At 43.0% G+C, this 26,110-nt stretch overlaps 1 long non-coding RNA gene across 1 annotated transcript; it reads left to right on the top strand.

Moving 5' to 3' along the window:
• Positions 1–419: 419 nt before the first annotated feature.
• LOC115898740 lies at positions 420–25,578 on the top strand. Its single transcript, XR_004058427.1, has 5 exons — positions 420–712; positions 933–1,029; positions 1,943–2,095; positions 11,663–11,788; positions 24,083–25,578. It is a non-coding gene; the product is annotated as an uncharacterized LOC115898740 (long non-coding RNA).
• The last annotated feature ends 532 nt before the right edge of the window (positions 25,579–26,110 follow it).

The raw sequence follows: 26,110 nt of genomic DNA, 5'->3' as shown, positions 1-26,110 counted from the left end.
CATGAGCAGCAGGACACCTATACTCGCCTGAAGGACACGGAGTGCCATTTCCATGAACTTGAGGCCATCATTCTGCATGGCAAACAGTAGGCTGTGTGCACGGATTACTAGGCGAGAGGGCATTGGTGAGGTAGAGCTTAAAGGTACCTGGCCTCTTGTCCTGTCCCTCCCCATCCTGTACTGCTTCCCTGGCCCCTCCATTGTCCTGTGCAGAACAACAAAGGTGAAAAGGGCAGCAAAGACCTGCAGATCTTTTGTGTCTCCTGCGGGCAGCCCATCTCTAAGTGTGTCGCCTTGCGCCACATGGAATGCTGCTTTGCCAAGGTTGGAACATTGGCTGGGAGTCAGATGGGACAAGGGTGGTTTTGGTTGGGTGGGGTGGCACATGGGTAGGGTCCATGTGGTGGGGGCAGGTTTGACGCCTGGATATTTGTTATACGAGGAATGCAACACACATCCATGGCTTTCCCTGTGTGCTCTTCCCCCACACCCAGTATGAGAGCCAAGGTCAGGGCATTAACCAGTGGTGAGGGGGACACTGGCTGTGCAGACAGGAGCATAGGGTCTGCAGGGGACAACAGACCTGGTGTTTGGAGCTTTATTGTAGGAGGACACACAGCATATGTCCACAGTTCCTACCATTTGTGCTCTTTCTTCCCCAGTGTGAGTGCCAATTGTCCATTGGGTCCCTGTACCCTACTTGCATTGAAGGGTGAGTGTGGGGGCTAGTAAGGGTTGAAGGCATTATGTGGACAGGGTCAGAAGCAAGGTTGAGCAAGGTCAGGGGCAGGATGTGGGTGGGCTCAGAGGCAGAGGCGGGTGTAGTTAGAGGCATGGTATGGGCGGGGTCTGGGACTAGGTGCAGGTAGGGTTCTGGGGTGGGACCTCCCTCCTCCTGACTTTCAGCACCTCACTTTTCCACCCCCCTCCAGGACCACATGGCTCTTCCGTGATGCCTACAGTCTGAAGAGTAAGAGGTACTGTAAGCGCCTCAAGGTGCTGTGTTCTGAGCACTCTTGGGATCCCAAGGTGAGACCCTTCCTTACCTCATCACCTTCCATTCCTCCAATCCTCCCTGCCTGACTGCCCTCCGCATCTCCTCAGCAACCCCTGTGTGTCCCCCTTCCCTTCCCGACCACCCCATGTTCCATGCTCCTTGCTGCCTCTCACCCTCTCTTCTTCCTTTTCTCTCTAACTGGCTGTCTGTATTCATGCCCTCCTTGCCCGACCACCTTCCGGATGGTCCTGCCCCTCCTCACTGCAGAAGCACCCCCCCCAATTCTGATCCTCTTCTTGCTCGACCATCCTCCCTTCCTGCCCCACCGCCTGCCTGGCCAACCCGCTGTACCCTCCTCCTTGTGTGGCACCCTCAACTTCTCTTCCTCACTTTCTGACTTTCCTCCATTCTGATCATTTTCCCTGCCTCACTGACCCCTGATTCTATTTTCTGCCTGTCACCTACATCCTTTCTTCCTCCCTGTTTGACCGCTCCCCATTCTCTCCCTCCACCCTCCTCTCCTTCACCTCAGCCCTCACCTCCCCTCTGCATCAACAAACCCCACTCATCTACTTCTCCTCCTTGGACCACCCTCAACCCTTCCCTCCTCCTGCCGGACTGCTTTCCAGCCCTCCAGCTCTCCAGCTCTCCCTGGCCCACCTGCCCTCCAGCATCCCTCCTTCTGTTGGATCTCTTTCTGTGCTTCTGTTCTTACCTGCGTCACCTGCATTCTTCCATCCCTGCTTAGTCAACCTCATTCCTCTATCCTCTATGCCTGATCACCCGCTATTTATCCTCTCTTCTCTGAATTCCTCTCTTCCCCCTGCCTGATCACTCCCTATCCCTCTCCTCTCTGTCCTCCATCCCCCTATTGTTTCCCTGTGCCTGATCATTCCCCAGGGCTACCCTCCTTCATAGCTCATCCTCCTTTATTCTTCACCATAGGTGCCAAAGGATGAGGTGGGCGGTTGTCCACTAGTGCATAATGTCTTTGAGTTCACGGGTAATTTCTGTTGCCTCCCCAAATGCCTGTGCAACTGCTACTATAGCTGGGAGAAGCTGAGGCGTGCCGAGGTAGACCTGGAGCGCATGCAGGCGGTAGGTGCCATGCCGAGGGGGCTGGGAGATGGGGTAGGATCCTGGACTCCCTCTCGAGTATTCAGGTCCCACAGTTGCACAAGCTGGAACAGCTGTTTGAGCAGGAGCAGAAGGTGCACACGTCTTTGATGAACCGGGTGGGGCTGCTGGCTCTGATGCTGCACAAGACGATCCAGCATGACCCATTCACCAGTGACCTGTGCTCCAGGGTGGACTAACCCTTGCTGGACCTAGGTCCCATATACCACACTCTGTGTAAAGGTGACACCTCACAAATCCCTCCTCCCACAACTGCTGCTCCATCCACCTTTTTCTTAGGGCATCTTGGAGTTTCTCTCTGTGCTTCTCTGTCCACCATTTGGTCTCCTGTCTCTCTGTCTACCCTTCCTTGGTAGTGGTCGGGGGGATTGTCCAAAAATTCCCCATTCCCATCCATTCCTCCATCCCTGTGCCTTTTTTCCCTGAACCTGGGTGAGGCCAAGGGATCTGCCCTGCTGTTACATCCACTATCTAGAATTTTCTTCATCAACTTTGGAAGAACAAGGATTTTGATAGCTCATGATGTTCCCTAAACCTGTCTCTCTGGCTGCAAACCCAATTCCAAACCTCCAATAGTTGGTGGGTGACAGGCCCCACCCTCATAGCCATCATGCCCCTACCCGCACCCATCTTGTCCCGTTCCTGACCTTCCCTCAAGGTCCTTGCCCTGTCAGTCTTGTCCCATCTCAGTCCAACCCCAGTCTGTCCTGCCTTTCACTTCCGGGCCCCCTCTTCCCACCACCCTGCTCTGACTGTGCCCTGTCCTTTCCAGCCTGTCCTGTCACACCTATTTCACACCTGTAGGTTTGCCAGAAGGTGGCTTCTGCCACATCTGCCTTTGCCAGCCCCCATCCAGGCCTTCTGTGCCATTGGAGGTTCATCCAGTAGTGTTGCTTGTGGGTGCTGGTATGTCTCCAATGACAGTCCTGAACGACATTTCCTAATTTTTTTCCTATGCTCACTGATACCTTATGATTTTTTTTTTTTTTTTTTTTTTTTTTTGAGATGGAGTTTCTTGCCCTGTCACCCAGGCTAGAGTGCAGTGGCCCAATCTCAGCTCACTGCAACCTCTGCCTCCAGGGTTCAAGTGATTCTCCTGCCTCAGCCTCCTGAGTAGCTGGGATTACAGGTGCACACCACCATGCCCTGGCATTCTTTTGTATTTTTAGTAGAGATGGGGTTTTACCATGTTGGCCAGGCTGGTCTCGAACTCCTGACCTCAGTTGATCCGCCTGCCTTGGCCTCCCAAAGTGCTGGGATTACAGGCGTGAGCCACCACACCCAGCCCTTATGATTTTTTAAAATCTGTTTTTATAATTACTCTCCTCCCAGGAACTCATATAGTTCTAAATGTTTAAGTGTGTTGCTCTAGACTTTATACCTCATATTCCAGTACAACTACTTTACATTACTACTTGTCTGGTACAATATCTCCTTTCTCATTACTAATATTGTGTTTCTTTCTTTTTTTTCAATTTGATCAGATTTCCCAGAGCAGCTTTTTATTTATTTATACTTCCTAATTTTATATTTATTTTATTTATATAAACTTCTATTTGTATTACTTGTCACTTCTTGACTCTTTATTTTGTGTTTTTATTTTTATGTTTTTTATTTAATTTTGCTGTTCTCCTAATTTCCTAAGTCATGTTCCCAACTCGATTATTTTGGGGCTTCCAGTCTTTTTTTTTTTTTTTTTTTTAGTAAAGTATTTGAGACTAAACACTTTCGTCTACGTGTGGCTATGTTTCAAACACTCTGGTATGGAAGGTGAAACCACAGAATTGACTTCTCATTTTGATCCTAGGTATTGAAGAAAGCTTCTTAGGTTCTTACTGGTTAAGGTAGTTTAGTTGTCTTTTTTTATTTTTATGTAATTATGCTTTTTATTATCATCAGAGAATGTAGCCTGTAGAATATGAATTTGTAAATGTTATTCAATATTTTCTCTGTGGCCTGGGTACGTGACCCAATTTTGTAAAACTTTCATGGATATAAGAGAAGAAACTATATTCTCTGTTAAATATTAGGACTTGGTGGGGACTTTTCAATCTAGTTGGATGATTTATTTTTTTCTTTCTGGCTACTTCAGCTGTTATATTATAAAAAGGTAGAATAAATCTATTGTAACATTTTAAAACAAATTTCTCCTGTGGTTCTGTGTTTTTTGGGGGGAGATGAATCCTAAAGTATATATCTTAGACCATTTCACACAGTGACATTACGTATTTTTTTTTTTCTTTTAAGATGGAGTCCCGCTCTGTCACTCAGGCTGGAGTACAGTGACCCGATCTTGGCTCACTGCAACCTCTGCCTCCCAGGTTCAAGCATTTCTCCTGCCTCAGTCTCCTGAGTAGCTGGGATTACAGGCATGTGCCACCACGCCCGGCTAGTTTTTGTATTTTTAGTAGAGATGTGGTTTCTCCAAATTGACCAGGCTGGTCTCGAACTCCTGACCTCTAGTGATCTGCCCGCCTCGGCCTTCCAAAGTGCTGGGATTACAGGTGTGAGTCACTGTGCCTGGTCAATTTCTGTTCATTTTTGTCCCTCCTGTTTTCCTCATTAGTTTGGAAAGTTTTATTTTTATTAATTGTCCCATTATATACTTTTCCCATTTCCAACAGGCATGATTTATTTCCTTTACTATTTTATCCGAATATAACTGGACCTTATTTTATAGAAAAAGATGAATAGTATTGCTTTCTTATTTTTCTAGAAAAATTTAATTTAAAGACTATATTTTTCTTATAGGTTGAGTTAATCCTGCTTCAAGAAATCTCACCTAACATTTTTTTTTTTTTTTTTTGAGATGGAGTCTAGCTCTGTCGCCCAGGCTGGAGTGCAGTGGCCGGATCTCAGCTCACTGCAAGCTCTGCCCCCCGGGTTTACGCCATTCTCCGGCCTCAGCCTCCCGAGTAGCTGGGACTACAGGTGCCCGCCACCTCGCCCGGCTCGTTTTTTGTATTTTTTAGTAGAGACGGGGTTTCACCGTGTTAGCCAGGATGGTCTCGATCTCCTGACCTCGTGATCCGCCCGTCTCGGCCTCCCAAAGTGCTGGGATTACAGGCTTGAGCCACCGCACCGGGCCTCACCTAACATTTTTATTCAAACTCCCCAGTGACTTCATCTATTATAATTTAACTTTAACTGTATGAGTGTGTGCTCAGGGGTGTGTATTTTACCTCAACATTAATTGTGGACCATTGTTTTGCTCTCTTATTTTGAGATCTCTCTTTGGATTTCATATCCATTTATTTAGAATATATCCCTGAGTGTTTTCTTTAAGCAGAATAAATTGGTGAAACACTATTCAAATTATTTCATGTCTGAAACTGTCATTCTTTTGCCCTGACCAAGGAATGGTTTCTTGGGATGGGGTACAGGATTGGAATTCTTATCTCTCCATGGCCTATGGTAGGAGTGTCCAATCTTTTGGCTTCCTGGGTCACACTGGAAGAAGAAGAATTGTCTTGGGCCACACATAAAATATAATAATACTAACAATAGCTGATGAGCTAAAAAAAAAAAATAGCAAAAAAAAAAAATCTCAAAATTCTTTAAGAAAGTTTACAAATTTGTGTTGGGCTGCATTCAAAGCTGTCCTGGGCTACATGTGGCCCATGGGCCGCAGGTTGGACAAGCTTGGGCTATGGGAAGTAGCTTCTATGATAACCCTCAGTGATCCCTGCCTCCTGGAATTCATCACCTTCTCTCCATTTGAGTAACTTGCTTCTAACCAATACAATACCTTAACATTGAGAGGATACCACCTTTGGGGTTAGATTACAAGAGATCATAGTTTTTGTCTTGGTGACAGGCTCTTTCCCTTGTTGGCTCTGGCAAAGCAACATGCCATGTTGGGAAGGCCCATGTAGCAAGAGACTAAGGATAGCCTCCAACTATCAGAAACTGAGGCTTTCAGTACATTCCAACATCCCAAAAGGGATGGAACCCTGTGAACAACCAAATAAGTGAGCTTGGAATTAAGTCTTTCCCCAGTTCAGCCTTCAGATGAGGCCACAACTCCTGGCTGACACTTTGATTGTAGCCCTATGAGAGACTCTGAAACAGAGGACCCAGCTAAGCCATACCCAGATTCCTAACCTACAGAAACCATGAGAGTGTGTTTTTAAGGGCATCAAGTTTTTATAATGGTAATTTATAATACAGCAATAGATAACTAATACATGGTCTGTAGATGTTAAATGACATCTGAATTCAATTTTTGTCAATGAGCTGTCTGCTGCTGGTCTTATTCCTCTCCCTTGTATAAAACTTGTTTCTGCATGGAAGTGTTTAAGAATTTCTCCTCGTCTTTGGACTCTAAGACTGTAACCTTTGTCTGCAAAACAGAGAGAGATTTTTAAAAAGGCTGTAACCAAATTTGGTCATTGCAAGGGTTCCTGTGGTGATTATTTTTAGCAGCTTTGCAGGGGAGGATCAGTGATTTAGTGATCACCTTTTACTGTACATCAGAATCTTCTGTGAAGTTGAGATGGAAGAGAGGGGGGATGTGAAGGGTTCATCCCCATGGCCTAGGGGAGAGGGGGAGGCAGCTCCCTGCAGGGTGTCTTGGGGGAGATCCGGTGCGGGCAGCCACCAGCCTTAGCCAGGGAGATGCTATCCCCCACCCCAGCAGGGATCCTTCCCTCTCCATTGATTCTTTACAGATGTCAGCTGATTCTCAACAGCACTCCTTTTCCCCCTGTCCTCTGGGGATGTGCCGATTTCTCCTCTATCCTGATTTAGGTACAGAAAAACCCTTTTTCCCTTGGAACTGAGAGACTGGCGGGGTAGTAGGGCCACCACAGTCTCCGGGGTCCTTCTGGCTCTCCCTCCTCCCTTCAAAGATTAATAAAATGGCCCCAGAAGGCAAGTGACTCGTCCAGGCCTCTCAGGTTGGCAGTGAGAGGACTAGACTGGAGCCAGGTCTCCTGACTGTGTCTTCCACCCTCGCCCACCACAGCTGAGATCAATTTTCCCACTCAAAGTTCACGCTGAGATTCTGTAAACTGAGGAGGACGATGAGTGAGCCAGGCCCTGGCCGACAGCTCCCTTCTTTCAGACCTGCCTGTGGATCCTGTCGGCTTTGGAAGGGTTCATCGTCTCAGGGGCTCAGGGTCATGCAGTCAATAAGCCCGAATATATTCTGAAACGCTGTTGTTTTGGTTTTGTTTATTATATAATTATATTCCTAATATTAAGTTATGCATTATGAATAAATACAAAGAAGAAAGTAAAAATGACCTCTAACTCTGACATCTCCTAAATATAAATCTATCAATGATTTGATTTATTTCCTTCCATTTTTTTTTTTTTTGGGGTATGTGCTTTGGTGCTTATGTTTGCAAGTGATCAGTATATTCATATGTGCACTTTTAGTTTAAATGAAAACTAGAATCATGTTATTGGGTTACCTTGTTTTTTTACGTTGTATTTTAACTTAAATATTTTTCCATGGCAGCATATATTTTTCTAAACAATTTTAACAGCTGCAAATAGCGTATCTTTGAACATATCATAATTTATATAACCAATATGCTGTTAATAAATATTTATGAAAGTTGGTTTTGGTTTTAACTGTTATGAACATCACCGTGGTAAAATTCCTACATTTAAATCTTTGTGCGCATACATGATTATTTTCTACAATTTCTAACCCATAGAAATTGTACCCTTGGGTTAGGGTGTAAGGACAGGTGATAATAATAAATGGGCTGGGCGCTGTGGCTCACACCTGTAATCTCAGCACTTTGGGAGGCAGAGGTGGGTGGATCAGTTGAGGTCAGGGGTTGCAGACCAGCCTGGTCAACATGGTGAAACCGTGTCTCTACTAAAAATACAAGTGGGCATGGCGGCACACACCTATAATCCCAGCTACTTGAGAGGCTGACACTGGAGAATCTCTGGAACCTGGGAGGCAGAGGTTGCAGTGAGCCCAGATCACGCCACTACACTCCAGCCTGGGCGACACAGCAAGATTCTTGTCTCAATAAATAAATAAAAATTAGCCAGGCATGGTGGCACGCGCCTATAATCCCAGCTACTTCAGAGGCTGAGACACTAGAATCACTGGCACCAGGGAGGCAGAGGTTGTAGTGAGCTGAGATCATGCCACTGCACTCCAGCCTGGGCGACAGAACTGTGAGGAAAAGAAAGAGAGATCAGACTGTTACTGTGTCTATGTAGAAAGAAGTAGACATAAGAGACTCCATTTTGTTCTGTACTAAGAAAAATTCTTCTGCTTTGAGATGCTGTTAATCTGTAACCCTACCCCCAACCCTGTGCTTGCAGAGACATGTGCTGTGTTTACTCAAGGCTTAATGGATTTAGGGATATGCAGGATATGCTTTGTTAAGCAAGTGCTTGAAGGCAGTATGCTTGTTAAGAGTCATCATCACCCTCGGCCGGGCGCGGTGGCTCAAGCCTGTAATCCCAGCACTTTGGGAGGCCGAGACGGGCGGATCACGAGGTCAGGAGATCGAGACCATCCTGGCTAACACGGTGAAACCCCGTCTCTACTAAAAATACAAAAACTAGCCGGGCGAGGTGGCGGGCGCCTGTAGTCCCAGCTACTCGGGAGGCTGAGGCAGGAGAATGGCGTAAACCCGGGAGGCGGAGCTTGCAGTGAGCTGAGATCTGGCCACTGCACTCCAGTCCGGGCGACAGAGCGAGACTCCGCCTCAAAAAAAAAAAAAAAAAGTCATCATCACTCTCTAATCTCAAGTATCCAGGGACACAATACACTGCAGAAGGCCGCAGGGACCTCTGCCTAGGAAAGCCAGGTGTTGTCCAGGGTTTCTCCCCATGTGGTAGTCTGAGATATGGCCTTGTGGGAAGGGAAAGACCTGACAGTCCCCCAGTGTGACACACGTAAAGGGTCTGTGCTGAGGAGGATTGGTAAAATAGGAAGGCCTCTTTGCAGTTGAGATAAGAGGAAGGCATCTGTCTCCTGCTTGTCCCTGGGCAATGGAATGTCTTGGTGTAAAACCCGATTGTATGTTCTATTTACTGAGATACAGGAAAACTGCCTTAGGGCTGGAGGTGAGACATGCTGGTGGCAGTACTGCTATTTAATGCACCAAAGATGTTTATGTATGTGCACATCATGTTTTCTTAACCTTGTTTATGACACAGAGACATTTGTTCACGTTTTCCTGCTGACCCTCTCCCCCCTATTACGCTATTGTCCTACCACAGCCCTCTCTCCGAGATGGTAAAAATAATGATCAATAAATACTTAGGGAACTCAGAGACCGGTGCCGGCACTGGTCCTCCGTATGCTGAGTGCTGGTCCCCCGGGCCCACTTTTCTTTCTCTATACTTTGTCTCTGTGTCTCTTTCTTTTCTCAAGTCTCTCATTCCACCTGGCGAGAAACACCCACAGGTGTGGAGGGGCTGGTCCCCTTCACAGGACGAGACTCTGTCTCAAAAATAAATAAATAAAAATACAAAAATTAGCCCGGCATGGTGGCACACACCTGTAATCCCAGCTACTCCAGAGGCTGAGGCATGAGAATCGCTGGAACCCAGGAGGTGGAGGTTGCAGTAAGCTGCGCCACTGCACTCCAGCCTGGGCGACAGAAAGAAACTGTGTCTCAAATAATAATAATAATAAATGAATTGGGAGGGGACAATTGCATACTTAGTCCCAATGAGAAATCTGCCTTTCTCCAAGTGCTACATGATCAAATCAGTCACACATACGCAGCTTGTGATCACAAAGGCATGGAATTCTCTGGCTCTCCATGGGGTGCAGCCTCTTGTCCAGCTGAAGTGTGGAGATTTCCAGGCTGCTGAATCTGAGCAATACAACCTTGACTTCACAGACCTATGTCCCTTCCCAAGAAAGTCAGGAAATAACCACGTTTCTCATGAGTCATCATTAATTCATGTATTTGTTGGTTGCACCTGTTGTAGTTGAGCAGCTTTTGTGGGCTTTTAAGAATCCCTGTAGTAAAATGTATAAGTATAGCTCCATAAAAATCAGATCAGAGAAAATATAGAAAGAATGGACGAAGTCAGGACCAGAATCGATTTGGGCTGTAGGCATTTGGGCCCTAGGGTTCTGCAGAGTAACTAAAATTAAGCTGCAAGTTTCCTTCTGAGCTTCCTATCAGACATAGCTGGAAAGAAAATGCAATTATTTGTAGGATATACCTTTGCCACAGGGAGAAAAATGAACTACAAGGGTAAAGAAAAATTTTTCCAGGGGAAAGATTTCCTGATAATTGAATGTAAACCATCTCCTACCCCCTTTATTTTTGAGACGGGGTCCTGCTCTGTTGTCCAGGCTGGAGTGCAGTGGCTCGGTCTCAGCTCACTGCAAACTCTGCCTCCCGGGCTCAAGCGATTCTCCAGCCTCAGCCTCCTGAGTAGCTGGGATTACAGGCACGTGCCACCATGCCTGGCTAATTTTTGTATTATTTATTTATTTATTAGAGACAGAGTCTCGCTCTGTCACCCAGGCTGTAGTGCAATGGCGCCATCTCAGCTCACTGTAAACTCCGCCTCCTGGGCTCAAGGGATTCTCCAGCCTCAGCCTCCCAAGTAGTTGGGATTACAGGTGCCCGCCACCATGCCTGGCTAATTTTTGTATTTTTAGTAGAGATGGGATTTTGCCATGTTGGCCAGGCTGGTCTCGAACTCCTGGCCTCAAGTGATCCGCCTGTCTTGGCCTCCCAAAGAGCTGGGATTACAGGTGTGAGCCACCATTGACTTCCATTTAGGAAGTCAATCTCACGTTTTCTGGGAGAGCTCGATGCCTTTGAAATGCCCTGAAGGTGTATTAGTCAGAGCTAATAGGGTATACAGACATATATAAGAGGGAATTTATTATGGGAATTTGCTCACACCATTATGGAAGCCAAGAAGTCCCCTCCATCTTCTTTCTGCAAGCTAGAGAACTAGAAAAGCTGAAGCTGATCATGTAATTCAGTTTGAGTCTGAAGGCCTGAGAACCAGGGGAGTTGATGGTATAACTACCAGTCCCAGGCCAAAGGCTTGAAAAATGGGGTAGGGGGTGAGGGGATGGTGTTGGTGTAAGCCCTGGTGTCTGAAGGCCCAAGAACCAATAGCCTCAATGTCTGAGGGCAGGAAAAGATGGATGTTCGCAGCTCGAGCAGAGAGGGTAAATCTGCCCTTCCTCCATGTTTTTGTTCTATTCAGTCCCTCAGTGGATTAGATGATGCCTGCCCACACTGGTGAGGACAAATCTTTACACAGTCTGCTGATTCAAATGTTAATGTTTTCTGGAAACACCCTCACAGTCACACCTAGCAATAATGTTTTACCAGCTATCTGGGCATCTTAGCCCAGTTGAGTTGATACAAAATGAACCGTCACAGAAGGTAACTCATCTCGAAAGTTCTAAACTCCCTTAACACACTTCTTCTCTAAAAGAAGGTTTATAACTTCAATTTTTCTCTATCTTGAATTGGAATGTCTACAACTGTTATTATATGTCTGCCCAACCACTGTATGTTCAGTGTTTTGGGGGAAGATAACCCATCTCTTCTGTTTTCACAGGTGCACATACAGAAAGAGAATTGTGCCTCAGAAGCTGTACTTAATGGATGACACCCAGGAGCCTCATCTGCACCTGGACCTAATATGGTGATAAAATTTTAGGCTTGGAGCTGATACTGTAATGAGGTGAGCCTTTTGGGACCTTGGAATGGGGTGAATGTATTTTGCATGTGAGAGGGATATAAAGCATTGGTGGTAAGAGGGAAGACTCTGGTGGACACACAGGAAGTGTGTCACACAATCTTGTATAATTTCCTCTCCTTGGGTGCAAGTAGAATCTCTGTGACTTGTTTCTAGCAAATAGAATATGGCAAAGGTGATGGGATATCACTCCCTCGATCAGATTATATTACATTCAAAGATGATATGATGTAACTCCCATGATTTCGTTACAGTATCTAACACTTTGCTTTAGTAGTCTGGCACAAGAGATTCTCCTTACTGGCTTAATGAGGTAAGCATCTATATTGAGGAAACCCACATGGCAAGAAACTGCAGGCAGCCTCTAGAAACCATGGGTGGCCTCTTCGATTTGAAGGTAGCCTCCAGCTGACAACCAGTAAGAAGCCAGGGCCCTAAGTCATGTAGCTGCAAGAAAATAAAATCTGCCAATGATGTGAATGATCTTGGAAGTGGAGTCTTCCCAGTCAAGTTTCCAGATGAAAATATAGCCTGGCTGACACCTTGTGAGATCTTGAACAGAGGACTTAGTTAAGCTATGTGTGAACTTTTGACACATAGAAACTGTGAAATAATAAAAGTGTGTTGTCTTAAGCTACTAAGTTCGTGGGAATTTGTTACGCAGCAATGGAAAACTAATAGGATATCTCATGCTCTAGTTCATTGTTTCACATTTTCCTCAATGTCTATCATATAAAGCTCCATTTTGTATCTGGGCTTTTGATTATTTTGTGTACTGCATATGTGGACAATATGCATATTTTCATTTTTCATTCAGTTGCTTCTGTTCCATGAAATAGTTCTTAACTACTCTAGTGTACTTTTCCACTTTTTTGATTCCCTAGTCTGCAAATTCTTCAAACTAGAGAGTTTTAAACCATATGGTATTTGATGCTTTTGTCTTTCTTTTATTTTAAGTAAATCCTTGATAATAAGGGATTATATTTTACTTTTCATTACTCCAGCGCTAAGGACATAGAACCTATTTAGAATATTGAAGGTATTAAATATATGGAGGTAGTCAGAGGAGAATATTTTGTTTTATTTTTAAAATGTCTGGTGAGAGAAACTCAAAGGAACATAAATTATAACTGAAAAGAGAAAACAATGGCTTTAAAGCCAAAATTATTAGGCTTTCTACAATAATCCCCTCCAATATAATGGAAATCTAGTAAAAACAATTGTTTAAAAACAAGTGGCAGAGTGTATTTGCTTTTGGAGTGCAAAAAAAAAATAAAATAAAATATGTTCCCTGAATTCAGACATGGAAGATTGAGAGTAATTTTCAGCACAGCGGACACTTAATTTATTCTTGAGCCCATATAAATTTTGTATTTGTGGAAATAGGCATGAAAATTAAGCTTTCTGGAGAAGAACATGAAGTTAAGATTGGAATTGCAAATAAACTGGATTTTAAAGGCAATTTCATGAGTAATTTGTGGAATGCAAAATCACCTACACAGTCATTTTAAAGACTGATGACTCTTGATCTCTTCATTTATGTATGTTACTGAGTCTGTAGGACAAGGGACTTACAGATGAGTTTTTCAACCTAAGAGTAAATTCTTTGCAATGGACATTGTGGCAATAATCTCAATGATGAAAGGTGCAACACAGGTTAAATGGAAAATTGAAAGTGGAAAAAATACCAAATCAATTTTTAGGAATCCAATGCTTATGTTCTCTAGAATAATTAAAAATCATAACATGTAGGAGGAAAAATATAAAGGTGAAAGAAGAGAGGCTTTTACACAGGACAGAGCTAACATCTAGTATATTAGGCTCACCAAAAAAGGGAAAATAAACTGCATTTAATTAGATTATGCTCAATATCTGAAATTCATGGTGGAATATGAAAATGCCATAATTTACTCATTCTATAAATATTTTGTTGAAACTTACTATGTCACATATTCTATCAGAACGTCACTGTTTCCCATTTTGGGCAAGGATGATATATTAATTATGGTAATTCTAAGCTGCTATACCAAAGAGACTCCAAGATAAACACTTAAATAATGTAGAATTGTGTTGCTCTTTTATGTACTTCTTTTAATAAAACTTGCTTCTTGTGTTCTTTCAGGGACCCAAATTTCTTCCAAGATATCAGCCCTCCATTCTTTTTTCCCTTTATAGCATGTTTTTACTTATCGCATAAATTCACCATTTTCAAGTATACACTTCACTATGTGTGCAACTATCACCACTATCTAATTCCAGAAAATATCCATCATCTCAAAGGGAAACCCCAAACCTATTAGAAGTTAGTCTCACATGTACACATATGTTTATTGCAGCACTGTTCACAATAGCAAAGACTTGGAACCAACCCAGATGCCCATCAATGATAGACTGGATAAAGAAAATGTGGCACATATACACCATAGAATACTATGCAGCCATAAAAAAGGATGAGTTCATGTCCTTTGCAGGGACATGGATAAAGCTGGAAACCATCATTCTCAGCAAACTAACACAGGAACAGAAAACCAAACATCGCATGTTCTCACTCATAAGTGAGAACTGAACAATGAGAACACATGGACGCAGGGAGGGGAACATCACATACTGGGGCCTATTGGGGGTTGGGGTGCTAGGGGAGGGATAGAATTAGGAGAAATACCTAATGTAGATGACGGATTGACGGGTGCAGCAAACCAACATGGCACGTGTATACCTATGTAACAAACCTGCACGTTCTGCACATGTATCCCAGAACTTAAAGTATAATAAAAAAAGAAATATTAAAGAAATAAAAATTAGGCCGGGCGCGGTGGCTCACGCCTGTAATCCCAGCACTTTAGGAGGCCGAGGCGGGCGGATCAGGAGGTCAGGAGATCGAGACCATCCTGGCTAACACAGTGAAACCCCGTCTCTACTGAAAAAAAAATACAAAAAACTAGCCGGGTGAGGTGGTGGGCGCCTGTAGTCCCAGCTACTCAGGAGGCTGAGGCAGGAGAATGGTGTGAACCCGGGAGGCGGAGCTTGTAGTGAGCCGAGATGGCGCCACTGCACTCCAGCCTGGGCGACATAGCGAGACTCCATCTCAAAAAAAAAAAAAAAATTAAAAAAAAAAAAGAAATAAAAATAAAAAAAATATATATATATATATTTAACTGATATTGAAATACCCTTGAATTCCTGAAATACAATGCTCTTTGCCATAGTGTATTACCCTTTTTTGTTGTTGCAATTATTAATAACAGTGCTGGGTTTTTATTTAGAATATTCATTCATATGTATAAGTAAGATTGGTCTATAGTTTTTGTTTTTTTGTTTTGAGACGGAGCCTTGCTCTGTCGCCCAGGCTGGAGTGCAGTGGTGTGATCTTGGCTCACTGCAACTCCGCCTCCTGGGTTCAAGCTGGGATTACAGGCATGCAACACCACGCTGGGTAAATTTTTTTTTTTTTTTTTGAGACGGAGTCTCACTCTGTCACCCAGGCTGGAGTGCAGTGGCGCGATCTCAGCTTACTGCAAGCTCCGCCTCCCGGGTTCATGCCATTCTCCTGCCTCAGCCTCCCGAGTAGCTGGAACTACAGGCGCCTGCCACCATGCCCAGCTAGTTTTTTGTATTTTTAGTAGAGACGGGGTTTCACCGTGTTAGCCAGGATGGTCTTGATCTCCTGACCTTGTGATCCACCTGCCTCGGCCTCCCAAAGTACTGGGATTACAGGTGTGAGCCACCGCGCCTGGCCTGGGTTAATTTTTGTATTTTTAGTAGAGATGGGATGTCGCCATGTTGTCCAGGCTGGTCTCGAACTTCTGACCTCAAGTGATCTACTCACCTTGGCCTCCCAAAGTGCTGGGATTACAGGTGTGAGCTACTGTGCCTGGCCTATAGTTTTGTTTTGTCTTGTGTTTATCAGGTTTTCATATTAATGCTGCACTGGCTATATGAAATGAATTGGTGAGTTTATTGTTTTTTTAATTTGGGATACTTTATTTTTTTTATTTTTATTTTTTTGTTATACTTTAAGTTCTAGGGTACATGTGCATAACGTGCAGGTTTGTTACATATGTATATTTGTGCCATGTTGGTGTGCTGCACCCATCAACTCGTCAGCACCCATCAATTCATCTTTTATATCATGTATAACTCCCCAATGCAATCCCTCCCCCCTCCCCCCTCCCCCCTCCCGATGATAGGCCCTGGTGTGTGATGTTCCTCTTCCCGAGTCCAAGTGATCTCATTGTTCAGTTCCCACCTATGAGTGAGAACATGCGGTGTTTGGTTTTCTCTTCTTGTGATAGTTTGCTAAGAATGATGGTTTCCAGCTGCATCCATGTCCCTACAAAGGACGCAAACTCATCCTTTTTTATGGCTGCATAGTATTCCATGGTGTATATGTGCCACATTTTCTTAATCCAGTCTGTCACAGATGGACATTTGGGTTGATTTCAAGTCTTTGCTATTGTGAATAGTGCTGCAATAAACATACGTGTGCATGTGTCTTTGTAGTAGAATAATTTATAATCCTTTGGGTATATACCCAGTAGTGGGATGGCTGGGTCATATGGTACATCTAGTTCTAGATCCTTGAGGAATTGCCATACTGTTTTCCATAATGGTTGAACTAGTTTACAATCCCACCAACAGTGTAAAAGTGTTCCTATTTCTCCACATCCTCTCCAACACCTGTTGTTTCCTGATTTTTTAATGATTGCCATTCTAACTGGTGTGAGATGGTATCTCATTGTGGTTTTGATTTGCATTTCTCTGATGGCGAGTGATGATGAGCATTTTTTCATGTGTCTGTTGTCTGTATGAATGTCTTCTTTTGAGAAATGTCTGTTCATATCCTTTGCCCACTTTTTGATGGGGTTGTTTGTTTTTTTCTTGTATATTTGTTTGAGTTCTTTGTAGATTCTGGATATTAGCCCTTTGTCAGATGAGTAGGTTGCAAAAATTTTCTCCCATTCTGTAGGTTGCCTGTTCACTCTGATGGTAGTTTCTTTTGCTGTGCAGAAGCTCTTTAGTTTAATTAGATCCCATTTGTCAATGTTGGCTTTTGCTGCCGTTGCTTTTGGTGTTTTAGACATGAAGTCCTTGCCCATGCCTGTGTCCTGAATGGTACTACCTAGATTTTCTTCTAGGGTTTTTATGGTATTAGGTCTAACATTTAAGTCTCTAATCCATCTTGAATTAATCTTCGTATAAGGAGTAAGGAAAGGATCCAGTTTCAGCTTTCTACTTATGGCTAGCCAATTTTCCCAGCACCATTTATTAAATAGGGAATCTTTTCCCCATTTCTTGTTTCTCTCAGGTTTGTCAAAGATCAGATGGCTGTAGATGTGTGGTATTATTTCTGAGGACTCTGTTCTGTTCCATTGGTCTGTATCTCTGTTTTGGTACCAGTACCATGCTGTTTTGGTTACTGTAGCCTTGTAGTATAGTTTGAAGTCAGGTAGCGTGACGCCTCCAGCTTTGTTCTTTTGACTTAGGATTGTCTTGGCAATGCGGGCTCTTTTTTGATTCCATATGAACTTTAAAGCAGTTTTTTCCAATTCTGTGAAGAAACTCATTGGTAGCTTGATGGGGATGGCATTGAATCTATAAATAACCTTGGGCAGTATGGCCATTTTCACGATATTGATTCTTCCTATCCATGAGCATGGTATGTTCTTCCATTTGTTTGTGTCCTCTTTGATTTCACTGAGCAGTGGTTTGTAGTTCTCCTTGAAGAGGTCCTTTACATCCCTTGTAAGTTGGATTCCTAGGTATTTTATTCTCTTTGAAGCAATTGTGAATGGAAGTTCATGCCTGATTTGGCTCTCTGCTTGTCTGTTACTGGTGTATAAGAATGCTTGTGATTTTTGCACATTAATTTTGTATCCTGAGACTTTGCTGAAGTTGCTTATCAGCTTAAGGAGCTTTTGGGCTGAGACGATGGGGTTTTCTAAATATACAATCATGTCATCTGCAAACAGGGACAATTTGACTTCTTCTTTTCCTAACTGAATACCCTTGATTTCTTTCTCTTGCCTGATTGCCCTAGCCAGAACTTCCAACACTATGTTGAATAGGAGTGGTGAGAGAGGGCATCCCTGTCTTGTACCAGTTTTCAAAGGGAATTTTTCCAGTTTTTGCCCATTCAGTATGATATTAGCTGTGGGTTTGTCATAAATAGCTCTTATTATTTTGAGGTACGTTCCATCAATACCGAATTTATTGAGCGTTTTTAGCATGAAGGGCTGTTGAATTTTGTCAAAAGCCTTTTCTGCATCTATTGAGATAATCATGTGGTTCTTGACTTTGGTTCTGTTTATATGCTGGATTATGTTTATTGATTTGCAAATGTTGAACCAGCCTTGCATCCCAGGGATGAAGCCCACTTGATCATGGTGGATAAGCTTTTTGATGTGCTGCTGAATCCGGTTTGCCAGTATTTTATTGAGGATTTTGGCATCGATGTTCATCAGGGATATTGGTCGAAAATTCTCTTTTTTTGTTGTGTCTCTGCCAGGCTTTGGTATCAGGATGATGTTGGCCTCATAAAATGAGTTAGGGAGGATTCCCTCTTTTTCTATTGATTGGAATAGTTTCAGAAGGAATGGTACCAGCTCCTCCTTGTACCTCTGGTAGAATTCAGCTGTGAATCCATCTGGTCCTGGACTTTTTTTGGTGGGTAGGCTATTAATTGTTGCCTCAATTTCAGAGCCTGCTATTGGTCTATTCAGGGATTCAATTTCTTCCTGGTTTAGTCTTGGGAGAGTGTAAGTGTCCAGGAAATTATCCATTTATTCTAGATTTTCTAGTTGATTTGCATAGAGGTGTTTATAGTATTCTCTGATGGTAGTTTGTATTTCTGTGGGGTCGGTGGTGATATCCCCTTTATCATTTTTTATTGCATCTATTTGATTCTTCTCTCTTTTCTTCTTTACTAGTCTTGCTAGCGGTCTGTCAATTTTGTTGATCTTTTCAAAAAACCAACTCCTGGATTCATTGATTTTTTGGAGGGTTTTTTGTGTCTCTATCTCCTTCAGTTCTGCTCTGATCTTAGTTATTTCTTGCCTTCTGCTAGCTTTTGAATGTGTTTGCTCTTGCCTCTCTAGTTCTTTTAATTGTGATGTTAGAGTGTCAATTTTAGATCTTTCCTGCTTTCTCTTGTGGGCATTTAGTGCTATAAATTTCCCTCTACACACTGCTTTAAATGTGTCCCAGAGATTCTGGTATGTTATATCTTTGTTCTCATTGGTTTCAAAGAACATCTTTATTTCTGCCTTCATTTCGTTATGTACCCAGTAGTCATTCAGGAGCAGGTTATTCAGTTTCCATGTAGTTGAGCGGTTTTGATTGAGTTTCTTAGTCCTGAGTTCTAGTTTGATTGCACTGTGGTCTGAGAGACAGTTTGTTATAATTTCTGTTCTTGTACATTTGCTGAGGAGTGCTTTACTTCCAATTATGTGGTCAATTTTGGAATAAGTGCGATGTGGTGCTGAGAAGAATGTATATTCTGTTGATTTGGGGTGGAGAGTTCTATAGATGTCTATTAGGTCCGCTTGGTGCAGAGATGAGTTCAATTCCTGGATATCCTTGTTAACTTTCTGTCTCGTTGATCTGTCTAATGTTGACAGTGGAGTGTTGAAGTCTCCCATTATTATTGTATGGGAGTCTAAGTCTCTTTGTAAGTCTCTAAGGACTTGCTTTATGAGTCTGGGTGCTCCTGTATTGGGTGCATATATATTTAGGATAGTTAGCTCTTCCTGTTGAATTGATCCCTTTACCATTATGTAATGGCCTTCTTTGTCTCTTTTGATCTTTGATGGTTTAGTCTGTTTTATCAGAGACTAGGATTGCAACTCCTGCTTTTTTTTGTTCTCCATTTGCTTGGTAGATCTTCCTCCATCCCTTTATTTTGAGCCTATGTATGTCTCTGCATGTGAGATGGGTCTCCTGAATACAGCAGACTGATGGGTCTTGACTCTTTATCCAGTTTGCCAGTCTGTGTCTTTTAATTGGAGCATTTAGTCCATTTACATTTAAGGTTAATATTGTTATGTGTGAACTTGATCCTGCCATTATGATATTAACTGGTTATTTTGCTCGTTAGTTGATGCAGTTTCTTCCTAGCCTCGATGGTCTTTACATTTTGGCATGTTTTTGCAATGGCTGGTACCCGTTGTTCCTTTCCATGTTTAGTGCTTCCTTCAGGGTCTCTTGTAAGGCAGGCCAGGTGGTGACAAAATCTCTAAGCATTTGCTTATCTGTAAAGGATTTTATTTCTCCTTCACTTATGAAACTTAGTTTGGCTGGATATGAAATTCTGGGTTTAAAATTCTTTTCTTTAAGAACGTTGAATATTGGCCCCCACTCTCTTCTGGCTTGTAGAGTTTCTGCCGAGAGATCTGCTGTTAGTCTGATGGGCTTCCCTTTGTGGGTAACCCGACCTTTCTCTCTGGCTGCCCTTAAGATTTTTTCCTTCATTTCAACTTTGGTGAATCTGGCAATTATGTGTCTTGGAGTTGCTCTTCTGGAGGAGTATCTTTGTGGCATTCTCTGTATTTCCTGAATTTGAATGTTGGCCTGCCCTACTAGGTTGGGGAAGTTCTCCTGGATGATATCCTGAAGAGTGTTTTCCAACTTGGTTCCATTTTCCCCCTCACTTTCAGGCACCCCAATCAGACGTCGATTTGGTCTTTTTACATAATCCCATACTTCTTGCAGGCTTTGTTCATTTCTTTTTCTTCTTTTTTCTTTTGGTTTCTCTTCTCGTTTCATTTCATTCATTTGATCCTCAATCGCTGATACTCTTTCTTCCAGTTGATCGAGTTGGTTACTGAAGCTTGTGCATTTGTCACGTATTTCTCGTGTCATGGTTTTCATCTCTGTCATTTCGTTTATGACCTTCTCTGCATTAATGAGTCTAGCTGTCAATTCTTCCACTCTTTTTTCAAGATTTTTAGTTTCTTTGCGCTGGGTACGTAATTCCTCCTTTAGCTCTGAGAAGTTTGATGGACTGAACACTTCTTCTCTCATCTCGTCAAAGTCATTCTCTGACCAGCTTCGATCCGTTGCTGGCGATGGGCTGCACTCCTTTGCAGGGGGAGATGCGCTCTTATTTTTTGAATTTCCAGCTTTTCTGCCCTGCTTTTTCCCCATCTTTGTGGTTTTATCTGCCTCTGGTCTTTGATGATGGTGACGTACTGATGGGGTTTTGGTATAGGTGTCCTTCCTGTTTGATAGTTTTCCTTCTGACAGTCAGGACCCTCAGCTATAGGTCTGTTGGAGATTGCTTGAGGTCCACTCCAGACCCTGTTTGCCTGGGTATCAGCAGCAGAGGTGGCAGAAGAGCGAGTGTACCTGTCTGATTCTTACTTTGGAAGCTTCCTCTCAGGGGTGTACTCCACCCTGTGAGGTGTGGGGTGTCAGACTGCCCCTAGTGGGGGATGTCTCCCAGTGAGGCTACTCAGGGGTCAGTGACCCACTTGAGCAGGCAGTCTGTCCGTTCTCAGATCTCAGCCTCCGTTTTGGGAGATCCACTCTTCTCTTCAAAGCTGTCAGACAGAGTTGTCCGCGTCTGCTCAGGCCTCTGCTGCTTCCCCTGTTGTTTTTTTAGCTGAGCCCTGCCCCCAGAGGTGGAGTCTATAGAGACAGGGAGGTTTCCTTGAGCTGCTGTGAGCTCCACCCAGTTCGAGCTTCCCAGCGGCTTTGTTTACCTACTTAAGCCTCAGCAATGGTGGGCGCCCCTCCCCCAGCCTCACTGCTGCCTTGCGGTTAGATCGCCGCAGACTGCTATGTTAGCAATGAGGGAGGCTCCATGGGCGTGGGACCCTCCCGGCCAGGTGAGGGATATATTCTTCTGGTGTGCCCGTTTGCTTAAAGCGCGGTATTGGGGTGGGAGTTACCTGATTTTCCAGGTGTTGTGTGTCTCAGTTCCCCTGGCTAGGAAAAGGGATTCCCTTCCCCCTTGCGCTTCCCAGGTGAGGCGATGCCTCGCCCTGCTTCAGCTCTCGCTGGTCAGGCTGCAGCAGCTGACCAGCACCGATTGTCCGGCACTCCCTAGTGAGATGACCCCAGTACCTCAGTTGAAAATGCAGAAATCACCGGTCTTCTGTGTCGGTCGCGCTGGGAGTTGGAGACTGGAGCTGTTCCTATTTGGCCATCTTGCTCCCCCCCCAAGCTTGTACATCTGGGATACTTTAAATAACTTTGGAATTATCCTTCTTGCAACCCTAGTGCTTTTTAAATTATGGATTTAAAAAATCACTTTACACTCTCTTCTTTGTAACTGGTCTATTAACATTCTAAATTTCTTCTTGGGATAGTTTTGGTCATTTATGTTTTTCCAGAAAATTATCCATTTTCTCTAGATTTTCCAATGTGTTGCTATATCATTGCATGCAGCATTTCAAAAGTGAATCTTTCTACCTTCATCTTATTTTACTTCTTGGTAGCATTCTACAGAGTTGAAGATTGTACTTGTGAGTTTTGAGTTTCTTGATTTGTTGAATGGATGTGATGAATTTATATCTTTAGTGTGACCATGTAGAGAAATGTATGATGGATAGTAATGGAAAATTACAGGAAATCTGAAAATTTAATAAATTGTTTGTTGACAACAAAAAAGAAGTCTCAATTTTTCCCTGCCTCCACCCCTTGACAACCAGTAATCTACTTTCTGTCTCTATGGATTTGCCCTCCGGACATTTCATAAACATGGAATCGTGCACTATGTGGCCTTTTGTGTCTGGATTCTTTCACTTAACATAATGTTTTCAAGGTTCTTTTTTGTGGCTGAATAATACTCCATTTTATGAATATACCACATTTTGTTTGTCCATTCGTCAGCTGATGGATAGCTTAGTTTTTCTAGTTTAATGCTAGGCATTTAAAATTTTTAGTTTTTAATTTATAAAGAAAAGAGATTTAATTTTGCCCATGTTTTCTGAAGGCTGTACAGGAAGCATGGTGCCAGCATCTGCTTCTGGTGAGGGCCTCCCTCACTGTTCCACTCATGGCAGAAAGTGAATGAAAGCAAGTCTGTGCAGAGATCACACAGTGGGAGAGAAAGTGAGAGAGAGGGGAGGAAGTGTCAGACTCTTTTAAACGACCAGCTCTGGTGGCAACTAACAGAGTGAGAACTCACTTATTGCTGCCAGGACAGCACCAAGCCATTCATGAGAGATCCATCCTCATGACGCAAACACCTCCCACTAGGCCCCACCTTTAACACTGGGGATCAAACTTCAACATGAGATTTGGATGGGTCAAATATCCAAACTATAGCATTCTGCCCCTCGCCCCACAAACCTCACGTTCTTCTCATGTTGCAAAATGTGATCATCCCTTCCCAACAGTTCCCAAGAATCTTAACTCGTTCTACCATCAGCTCAAAAACTCAAAGTCCAAAATCTCATCTGAGACTTAAGGCAAGTTAATTACAGTGAGCCTGTAAAATGAAAGGCCAGGCACGGTGGCTCACGCCTGTAATCCCAGCACTTTGGGAGGCCGAGGCAGGAGGATCACTTGAGGTCAGGAGTTCGAGACCAGCCTGGCCAACATGGTGAAACCTCATCTCTACTAAAAATACAAAAATTAGCCAGGCCTGGTGGTGCATGCCTGTAATCCCAGCTACTTGAGAGGCTGAGGCAGGAGAATCGCTTGAACCCACGAGGCAGAGGTTGCAGTGAGCCAAGATTGGGCCACTGTACTCCAGCCTGAGTGACAGAGCAAGGCTCCATCTCAAAAAAATAATAATAATAAAATAAAAATAAAAAACAAGTTATTTACTTCCAATGTACAATGCTGGTACAGGCATTGGGTAAACATTCCCATTCCAAAAGGGAGAAATGGGTAACAGGCTCCATGTAAGTTCAACACCCAGCAAAGCAAGCACTAAGTCTTTCTTTAAAAAGTCTTTACAAAATTAGAGACAGGATTTTTCTCTGTTACCCAGGCTGGGGTGCAGTGGATTAACTGCTGCTGAGGGCAACCTTGAACTCCTGGGCTAGAGTGATCCTCCTGCGTCAGCTTACCAAAATGCTGGAATTACAGGCATGAGCCACCATGCCCAGAGAGCATTAAATAACAGTACCTGGTAGATTATAAGTCCTGGATAAATACATGGCAAATAGTAATTGCCACATAAATATTTATAATAAAAATGATCACCATGATCATCATCATTGTCATATGACTCATATTTCCCTGTGTTCCAATTGGGTGAACAATATATGCTTTCTCTTCCGTCGTCTAACTATTCTTTCAGTTATAATTACTCTCTCTTTTACATTTCAGAAGGGGAATTTGGGCTTGAAGTCGCACAGCAGTAAATTCTGAAAAAAACTTGACTTCACAGTGAGATGCTTCCTGTTAGAAAAAATTATGATGACCAGATGGAGAAATATCAGGAACATCCAAACAAACCTTGAAGTCATATTTCTTTCATCAAAAAGAAAACATTAAAACAAGAGAGATTATGGTTATTACAATGTTGTAAAAGTACTTCAAGTGGTTCCAAACATCGTCCTCTGACAAAGGAGACCCTATTAATTTGATTCACTTGTAAAGAATTGGAAACAAAATGTAGACTCACATACTGATAATAGAAGCAGTACCACAAATAACCTTGACAAGATTAACAACCGACTGTTTTCATGCATAGTTCATTCTGTAATAAACATGAAAATATTTGTGCAGGAGAGAAATTTTAAAATGCAATCCATGGAAAGGAAATTCATGTAGAGTGTGTATTCACAAAACTCATAGAGTGCTCTACGGTGCTACAAAGCACTCTATGAGTGTGGTGAATACACAAAGGCTCCATCCAGAAGGCAACACTCAAGGTCCAACAGAGAATTCACACTGGACAGAAACCTGACAAGTGCAGTGGCTGTAGAAAAGCCTTCACTGGGATTTCACATTTCAGGAAACACCAGACAATTTATTCTGAAGAGAGACAATGTGAATACGATAGTCAAGTGCAGTGGTGTGCACCTATAATCCTACCTACTTGGGAAGCTGAGGCAGGAGGATCGCTTGAGTCAGGAGTTCAAGACTACAGTGTGCCATGATCTGATCATGCCTGTGAACAGCCACTGCACTCCAGCCTGCGCCACATAGTGAGACCCCGTATCCTAAAAAAAGAATTATTGTGAATGTGGTACAACATTCAATCAGAAATCAATACTAAAACGCATCAAAAAACTCACAAGGAGAGAAACTTTATGTATGTAATGAATGTGGCAAGGCCTTCAACTGGAAGTCAAACTTCATTTTACCCATCAGATGATTCATGCTGGAGAGAACCTTAGGATGCAATCTTGTGGGAAATTCTTAACTTCCAAGCCACAACTCTTATGGCAGTCAGCAAGTTTACAATGAAGCCAAACTATATTTATGAACCGAATGTAGAAGTGCTTTCACCAAAAAAATTAAGCCTTCTCACACACCAGAAAACTCATACTGGAGAGAAACTCTGTATTGACTGTGAGGACCTTTAGACAGAGGCCAGAGTTGATTATATATCAGAAAATTCATTCTGCAGAAAAGCCTTATTAATGTAGTGTCTGTAGGAAATCTTTTGCTAGGAAATCATGCCTCCAACTGCGTCAGCAAATTCACACAGGAGAGAAACCCTATATATGTTCTGAATGTGGGAAGGCCTTCACCAACAGTTCCACAATGGAGAAATGCTACAAAACTTGCATTTAAGATAAACCCTACAAGTGTAGTGAGTGTGCTAAGGCTCCATTGAGAAATCTGTTCTCATTATGTGTGGAACTATTTATACTTTGGAGAAAACCTGTTTGTTTTTGAAAAACAATAAAGCTTTCTCAGGAATCAGATCTGATTGATTTATGTGGAAAAGCCTTAAGTGAGAAGTTGTTCCTTACTGTACATGTGGGAAATAATTCCCAAGGGAACATTTACAAATGCATGGCAGAAAGGGGGGAATTTCCTTTTAAAAATATTTTTTATTTTATTTTTTGGTAGAGAAGGGGTCTCCCTACATTGCCCAGGCTGGTCTTGAACTCCCGGGCTCAAGCAATCCTTCTGCCTCGGCCTCCCAAGCACTGGGATTATAGGTATGAGCACCATGCCTGGCCAGGAAATTTCTTATTTGCACCAGCCTTATTGATTATCACAATCTTTATGTTGACAATTTAATGCTTTAGGAAAGCTTTCCTGTAAAATTTTTCAAAACAGATTTTTAGTAGAAAAGTTTGTGGGAAATTATGTAAATAATAATGCTATATACCGTGGAAAGTTATGCATTTTAAAGTGTGAAAAAAATGAATGATGGAATCACAATATAGCTCTGAG

This window comes from Rhinopithecus roxellana, chromosome 7 (genome assembly GCF_007565055.1).
Source record: "Rhinopithecus roxellana isolate Shanxi Qingling chromosome 7, ASM756505v1, whole genome shotgun sequence".
Lineage (NCBI taxonomy): Eukaryota > Metazoa > Chordata > Mammalia > Primates > Cercopithecidae > Rhinopithecus > Rhinopithecus roxellana.
The sequence above is the reverse complement of the archived record's forward strand: the minus strand, read 5'-3'. Positions and strand labels throughout refer to the sequence as shown.